The following is an 8,866-nucleotide window of genomic DNA, read 5'->3' as shown; positions in this document are numbered from 1 at the left end:
GTTTATGGCTTAAATACATCAAGGTTAGACAGAATATGCATATTGTAAAAAAACAAACAAACAAAAAAACAAACCTGCACACTGACGCATCTGTTAAGGTTTAAAATTTAATTTAAAACTTTTATAATAACAATTTCCTAACATTTATTAGGATTTCGACATGCATTTAGTTTGGTGACATTAATTTCCCCAAATTCTTTTAGTAGCAATAGTTGGCCAGATGTAACTAAAGGTATCTATAATTAATCACACATCATCAATTGCATTGGACACCATTTCTTTAAGCTTATGATTAACCTGCATCATTTTTAACAAAGGCCCCAGAAGCATTGTACAATATTATATTAATGTCTATGCACCCTTTAGAAAGGGGACTAATTCTGTCTAACCCCTCTATATTTACAGACAGGGGAAATAGTAATATAAAGACATAAAAGGACAGATCTGGACAAAATAAAGACATGTCAGATGGGGAAAACATCACAAAGGCTTATTTAGATTCAACAAGTTTTAATCTATCACATTATAAGACTGCCCACTGATGGTGTTGTCTCAGAAATATAAAATGAGGATGCTGGTTGCTGATCTTTATGTCTGCACAGGTAAAGCCTAATCTTCTGAGCAGATGCGCTTCCTACTAGTGTAGCACCATGCACCCATTCTCTCCACCCTCCACCGCCTCCCAGTTCCTCTTCCTGACTGAAACCGGTTTGTGGGTCGCAAGATCAGATATCACCGTCATTATCCTTTTTGCAACTGGATAAGGGGAGAGAAGGGAGTGGCAGCAATTAGCATGGCACTTTGTAAAGAAAGAGACAATGTGGAGAGCAAATTTAAATTCAGACAAACTCCTCATTAGAAAATTCTCACCCGCGTCCCTTGGTACATTTCTTATCTAGGAAATGAAAACATGAAATTATTTTAGATGAGGTGCAGATATCTGGATGGTTGTAATCGATCAGTCATTCCAAAAAGCTAAAAATGTTTCTTTTGTAAGACTGTAGCACTTACAGGTGACAAGAACAATTCCTCCAACTGTTAACAATCCGGTAATGACGAGGCCTCCGATTCTTAGTCTTTCATAGTCTGTCAGACAATAAAGCAGACACATTCAGTTTTTAAATCAGATATTTAGTTGAATATTAGATTGTGAATCAAAGGTATTAATAAATTTCACTTTTCCACAATTTGCCTTTAGTGATTTGCAGTACACAATAGTAATACATGCTAATCTAATGTTTAATTATGTGAAAATATAAAATATATTTTAATATATAAGAAAAAATGTGGTATGAATGTCACACTTACTGTAAACGAATGGATCTGAAGACCAAACAAAAAAGCAGTGGGATACATATAAAAGAAAGGAAAAAACACATTTAGTTGCAGTTTTTAGTCAGTCAGCAAAAAGCAGATTTACATACAATTAAATTCATTAGGAAAAACTGATAATCTTTATTAAATTGCAACATATTGTAACACTGTCAAATAGAAAAACACAGATTCTCTTAGTGCCTCAATAACCCATGGTTTGTAGTTTTGATATCTGATGCAGCCATGAGTCAGCTACTGACGTCAACGTATATCCTGAGGTTTTAAAAAGTTAGTTTCAAATCCACTGAAATGTTCTTCCATATCGCTCCTTTAAAATCTGTTTAAAAGGATGCAAGAGAAAATGAACAAGTCTTCTCAACATGTGTGGAGCCTAGAGTAGCATAACAATCCCTTAACCCCACCTTTTGCTGCACACTTCTGGTCAGATGGATGAACGAAGGCTACTATGCTTTTTCCATGCTTTAAAGGAAGACAAACAAAGCTGTTTGGAAGTGCTCCTATATTAAGGTGACATTGTTTTAAGTTTGAAAACTAGTGCATGTTGGCTACCAGAGCAAATAGCCTAATTAATCTGTTAATATAATATTATAATAATACTTGCTTTACTCTATAAGGAACAGAACAACAAAAAGATACTATAATCTGCACAGTAAACTCTTGAAAATTGTCTTGTATGAAAATAAAAATAATAAATAAATGTTATGGATAGCATTATTATCGATTCTAGGTTATTATTGATTTAAAAATTAATATGATTTTCTGCTGTTTGATTTTAAATTAAAACAGTTTTATCATATCTATTTTTACTAAATGTCATTATACTGCCTAGTATGAACTTTTGTATCTGCTTTATCCACAAACTGGTTCCAACATCAACTAATTTAATAAAATAATGAGAGTTTTGGCCTTACTTGCTTCAGTTACCATAAAAACGGAGCACAGCACTGGAAAAAACAACAAACAAGTTGCATGTTATTTTTTTAAGTACAGTCCTGATTGAAAATTTTTCTTTTATAAATTCTTTAACCATCCATCTTCTCTATTAACAATAGAAAGGAAACCTTTTTTTTGTGGTATAAATACATCTTAATGCTTTCTCTTATGTTTTATGTAATACATGCTGTCTTGGTTTAGTTTACCTGCTAGGAAAGTGACAAGGGTGAGCTGTCCCATCTTGAACACAACAGACAGTCAACTAGAAAAAGACAAAGGTAAACACACAGTGAGATAACAGGACCGTGAGACATTTTTCTCATCATTTTTTCCCCTGATCTCTTAGACTCATGCAGACTAGCAACAACGTGTACTTTGCCCTTTCCTCTGGAAGAACGTCCTTGTGGTGAGAGAGGTCAGTGCCTCGTCAGCAGGGATGCATTCTGGGTATTTGTAGAGTAAACAGCGGATCACTTTTTGTTATGGGTCGAAACCCAGCATGTCTATAGAAAATGTTCCTCGGGCTTGCACTTGACTGGGGAAAGCGTTTTAGCACCTAGCCAAACGCAGTCATGTGATTTACAGGACAGTTGTTGTTCAGCCTCCGATGTTTTTGTCTGGCTTTGAACTTCATATGGGAAACTTGTTTTTTTTGGATTTATTACAGAATAAAGAAGCTCACTCTTCATGAAGCAGATATTTAATGAAAATCATATTGGTAGCTCTAATAAAAGGCATATTGACTAGACAAGTCAAGTCAAGTTTATTTATATAGTGCTTTTCAGCAACAAGGCACTCAAAGACAGCTATAGTAATCTGGTTTTTTAAACTCACCATTGAACCAAAGGGATTTTTAGTCTTTAATTGTTTCATTCTTTTTTACGCAAATATAGAACAATAAAAGTCAAAAACTTGTTTTTGCTTTATTGGTAAATTTTGCTTTGCAGAGACCATACAAATAGGAAGTAATATAACTTAATAAGCTTTTTTGGGCGTCCTTAGGTTTATCGGAGCTGTTACATTTTTATCTATGATAACAAATAGCAAAGCTGGATGCTTACAAGATGTGGTAGAAAACTATTGGTTAGTTTTGTGCAGTTAATATACATTCTCTAGAAAGGTTTAAATTGACTTTCATATAAATGTGGAGTTTGATTTGTCTTTATGGATACCAACTATTTGGTTAGCAACTATGTGGGTTGGTGCCCAGATGGTCGACCCGTTTCTGCCTGCATCAAGGTCCTCTTGTCACTTAGCTGTGACCTTGGGTTAGTGGCAAATTAAATGTGTTCTACAAATTCACAGCCTTGCAACTCTGGTTTCTTTTTCTTCTATCTTCCCTCTGCCTAAAGTGCTTTTACCATTTAGGACTCAAATAACCATATTTGTTACTGTGACCAGAAGAGGCAACAGCCTATTGAGTACATTTATGCAATGCTTTTTTGAGCTATGTTTGACAAGATGACACATTACAACCTCGACACATTTTGCTCTCTGCATGTTACACAGGCTTTTAATCTAATATCTTGAAGAGCGAGTTTACATCAACATCCCTCCAGCTGGGCATCAAATGGAGACAAGGATAATGCAGAGACCTTTTATGAGGCTATGTTTGTCACCTCCATTATGACCTTTGTCAGGTGACTTTCCATTGTTGGTATCAGGTTGCCCTTAACAAGCAATGGTTGTGAGTTCTTCCAGATGCCATGTGTAAAAAATGCCTTGTACAACATAAACGTATTTGTCATGTGACCTAAAGCAGTAGCAGTTTCTGCCAAATAGATAAAAGGTTGCTAGAAAAAAATTACCCAAACATAATTTACCATCTGATTGCACATTTGTAGAAAATAAATAAATACTATAGGTACTATCTACTTTTTTAAATCAGGAAGGAAACTTTTTCATTTTCATTTTCATTGAAACATTTGAGCATCATCCATCTTAACAAGCAGACAGGGTCTACTACAAGAACAAATTGTTTCTGTGATTCCAAATTTTACTTTATATTCTTGCTAGCATATAAGACCTAATTAATAAAATATAAGACTTAAATAATATAAAATAACCATGACCCTCTGATCCCAGTTACCTTTGGTATTTACCCCCCTCCACCCTATCTGGGGCTTACCTGAGGTGATGAGCAGGAGCAGAGGAGAGTTTGTGAAAACTCCAAGACTGTGCCAGGACAAAAGTATCTTCTCTTTTTTACCTGAATAAGTACTTTGAGCTCCTCCTCTTTGTTTGGTGTAGAAACATTAGTATGTACACAAGCACATTGTGAGTGGGACATGACTGCTGGGATGACGCATGTATGAATCAATGGCCAGTTTTAGTGTTATTCCATAAACACCAGGAAGTGGGTGTGTTTAGCAGAAAGACAGACTTTAGAAAATGTTTTTTTACTCGCAATATATTTCAATATATTTTAATGTGTTTTTGTGTGATAGACCAACATACAAGTAGTGTAAAGTAGAGGCAAAGGATAGACTGTTCTTGATTTTTCTTTTACAAATAAATATCTACAAAATGTTTCATGCATTTGAAATGGGCTCTCGTGAGTCAGTACTTTGTGAAATCAGCTTTCACTGGAGCACTCATTTAAGACGGTACTGCTAACCTTCTTATTCAAGAAATCTATTTCAAAATAGCTAAAACTCAGTGAGATTGGATGGAGAGCATCTATGATCATCAATATTCAGGTCTTGCAACAGAGTTTTTATTGAATTTGGATCTTTACTTTGACCGGGCCATAAACAGATTAATCACCTTCGAACTAAACCATTATGCTGTAGCTCTGTTTGCATCATTAGGGTTGTTTTCCTGCAAGAAGGTGAATCTCCACCTAATCTCGTGTTTTGCAGCCTATAACAGATTTTCTTCTAGGACTGCCCTGTAAAGAGCTCCATCCATCTTCCTTCCGATCTGCTACTCTGTCTGGCTAAGGAAAAGCATCACCATAGCATGATGCTGCCACTAATATGTTTCACTGCAGGAATGGCGTGTATACAGACCCATTCCATAAATTAGAATATTATTGAAAAGTCCATTCATTTCAGTAACTCCACCTCTAAGTGAAACACATTATGTAGATTAATTACACACAGACTGATGTCTTAAAGCCTTTATGTTAAGTTTTTTGCATACAAGTTAATGAAAATATGACATTTAAAATTAAAATTTTACATCAAACCAATAAAAACGTTTCTAATATAGAAATGTAGGCTTAATGAAATGTATGTTTAATACATGCTTAAGGGTTGTTATTTTCAAAAGGTACTTTAAATCTGACAAAGGAGCCTCATTGGAACACATATTCTAATTTTTTTAATATGACTGTAGCGTGATGTGCACATTATGTCAAAAAAGTGAAATATTTGTCTTATTAGACACAGGACCTTTTGTGTTAGTAGAAATAGTTTATATGAGCTTTTAGCCAAGATTGTGATGTTTTAGAGGATACCACACATGTCTATGTTTTACTAAGGGAACATTGAATGTAGAAAAAAAGGAAAACTCCTTCCTTGGTTTCAGGGGATGGGAAATACTGTGCAAATCCAGCATCGATTACTTAATGATAATTAACCACATGTTATATTATGCAGATGCTCTGTCTGTACTAATAAAGATTCACTCAGGTTGGTGAAGGCTTGGAGTGTCTGACTTGGGGAGCAGAGATTGGTCTATTTTCTGACAAATTTTCTCAATAATTATTTGACCACTTGAGAAAACTCATTGACAGTTTATAGAGCAATGAACCTTCAGCCCAAGATTAGCAGGTGATCATTAAGATTAAAACCAAGATAGTGGCATAGTGGTGGGCAACTTGGGAAAAATACAATTTCAAAATTGTTTAGAGTAAAAGAAATTAATGATCAACATTTTACCACAAGTTTCATGTGTAAAAATATAATTTAGAGAAAGAAATGGTAAGGCATTTTGGATAAACAACATTTTGTAGCAGATTTAAATTTGTTTTTACCAATTTATGCCATGCACAGTTGGTACTTAGTAAATATGTTGACATACAGTATTTAAGATTTGAAGTACGCTTTCTCTTAGAACAAGTATTTAAAAGTTCAACACCAGTTAATGTATTTTAAGGAAAAAGAAAAGAATGAAACTAATGAGTCTGAACTCAACTCAACTGCAAATCATTCAAGTGAATGATAAAACTAGCAAATGGTCCTTATGATCTCTGCTCTTTTATTATTTTCTCTATACCCTGAATCTTATCCATGAATATAAAAAACTGAATAGGTAATTATTTGGTGCTTTTACTGTCCAGGTGTTTCGAACAAAACAGCTTTACTGTCATAGTGGGCTATTTTGTTGCTGGACCAAAGGCAGACAAGCTCGGAGGAAGCAGAGTGGGATCAAAAAACTCGTCTTTATTTATAGAGTTCACTCACTTACAGACGAGGAGCAGGGGTACAGGTATCCTCCAAAACAGAACCAAACAAGATCTGGAGCAGGGCGAGTATCCAAAGGACACGACAAAAAGACATGACGACACCGCGTGGAACAAAGGGCGAGACGGACCTAAATAGGGACGAAGGTGAACATGAAACAATAGGGCAGGTGATCAGGTGAGATGTGGAGAACAGGGAGGCAGAGGGAGCAGGTGAAGCAGACAGAGACACATGAGGACATGGAGGAGCTAGACAAAGAAACAAACTGTAAAACACACCCAGGGGACCAGAACACGGGGAGAACAAGAGATCTAAAAATACAATAAAACAACACAGTCAATAGAACAGAACCTAGGAAATAAAACACCAGAAATGGGAACTCAAAGACATCAAAACATCTGATTAAACATAAACACATACAGAACCAAAACACACTGTGACAGTTTACAACTGTAACAGCCGTCAGATCAAATATCATCCACCCCATCGATCAACTCTGCAGGTTCAGCTGTTCCCATCTTTGTTTCTATGGCTGATGGCAATACAAATTCAGATGATTAAGTTGCCTAAAACTTTGTCTATTTCCACCTCTCAGCTGCTGAATACTTTTTGAGGAGAAATAATTAGCAGTTATTCTGTTCCATGAATCTCATTTCATCTACATCATCATACATTTTTGTTCAGTGGCCAAAGCCTAGACATCCTTTTTTAGGTTTTTCTCCAAAATATGAAACTCCATGAACTCTCTGTATATTATTGGTTTGCCACTGTAAAGCAAAATGCATTGCTGTGATCAGAATAAAAATAGGATTTATTTTCAGACTCTTTTTTATTCTTCTTTATTCAAAGCTGACTGGTTGGTCTTTTTAGTCTGACCATTTTTAAATGATATTTCAAGTCTTCCTTGGAGATTTCTTTTCTGTTTTTATTGCCAGAGTTGTAGAGTGATTGTGTCTGTGTTAGGGTTTTTATGTTTTTTTTACCTAGCTGTGAGACAAGTTCCCTACAGGAACAATAATAAGGTAATACTGCTACTGAGAGCTTACAATTTCAGTAAGATTTCTTAATGTAAAAGCAAGACAAACACACAAGGGAGTGAGTGTGCTTTTTATGTGGTGGATTTTTCTGCTCCTCCTTTCTCGTTGCTTTCCCCCCACATGTCTTCCAAAGACTTTATTGTTGTCCCTGGGGCTCTTTCAGGGATCCAGGTATCACCCAGTGCTCGTCTCACTGCAGAATAGGTTTCACTGTGCAGGTCTGGTGGGTGGCCGACATTTACCTTCCACTACTTGAGCAGGAGGGAGTTTTTTTTTTCCTGCCAGATGAAATTCAGACCTTTAACCTTGTCTGAGACAGACGAGGTTTGAACACTCTGAGATGGTGTTTGATCTCAGTTCGTTAGATTTGCAGGTGTTTCTCCTCTCAGGGCACATTTGCACAAGGTGTAAAAATATACAAGTTGATGTGTCAGAGGTGTTTAAGTATTTATATCTTCGTTAGTCACACAGTGAAAGAAGCAGGGTCCTGTTACAGTCTCTTCACAAATGATAGCTGCTAGGACACAGCTGATAGTCACGGAGACAAAGACACATACCTCAAGGTCTGTGTGTGTGTGGTTGTGTGTAAATGATAACAGAATCATTTAACAACAGATACCTGGTGACAAGGAAGCAAATAATGTAGAACCCGGAGTTAATCGCTTACCCTGAACTGTTATCATCACAATATTATTGTTTATTTATTATTACTGTTTATTATCACTTTATTGCTGTTATTTTACCTCATAAATACAGTTTTCAGGGACATTTACCAAACATCCTATAGTTTAAGCTCTAAAATATTTCATACTGAAATCCAGTCCAGTTTGCATCTGAGAGTTTGCTGGTTTCCTGTGTCATTGCTTATGTGATTAGATTATGGTCAGTGTGCTCCAAGATATTTGTCATGCCAAAGATTAAATTACATGAACACTGCTTTATTATATAGAAGATAAGCGTTACATAAATACAGTCAGTCATTTTCTACCGCTTATTCCATAGTGGGTCACGGGGGAGCTGGTGCCTATCTCCAGCAGTCTATGGGCGAGAGGCAGGGTACACCCTGGACAGGTCGCCAGTCCATCGCAGGGCAACACACAAACAACCATGCACACACTCATTCATACACCTAAGGGCAATTTAGAGAGACCA

The 8,866-nt window shown here is 36.1% G+C and overlaps 1 long non-coding RNA gene across 1 annotated transcript; it reads right to left on the bottom strand.

Moving 5' to 3' along the window:
• Window positions 1-867: 867 nt before the first annotated feature.
• LOC124865800 lies at window positions 868-4,506 on the bottom strand. The gene is made up of 6 exons (XR_007037666.1): window positions 4,397-4,506; window positions 2,475-2,530; window positions 2,247-2,279; window positions 1,309-1,323; window positions 1,012-1,086; window positions 868-895 (listed from the first exon to the last, which is right to left on the bottom strand). It is a non-coding gene; the product is annotated as an uncharacterized LOC124865800 (long non-coding RNA).
• Window positions 4,507-8,866: the final 4,360 nt, after the last annotated feature.

Source organism: Girardinichthys multiradiatus, chromosome 3, assembly GCF_021462225.1.
Source record: "Girardinichthys multiradiatus isolate DD_20200921_A chromosome 3, DD_fGirMul_XY1, whole genome shotgun sequence".
Classification (NCBI taxonomy): domain Eukaryota; kingdom Metazoa; phylum Chordata; class Actinopteri; order Cyprinodontiformes; family Goodeidae; genus Girardinichthys; species Girardinichthys multiradiatus.
The sequence above is the reverse complement of the archived record's forward strand: the minus strand, read 5'-3'. Positions and strand labels throughout refer to the sequence as shown.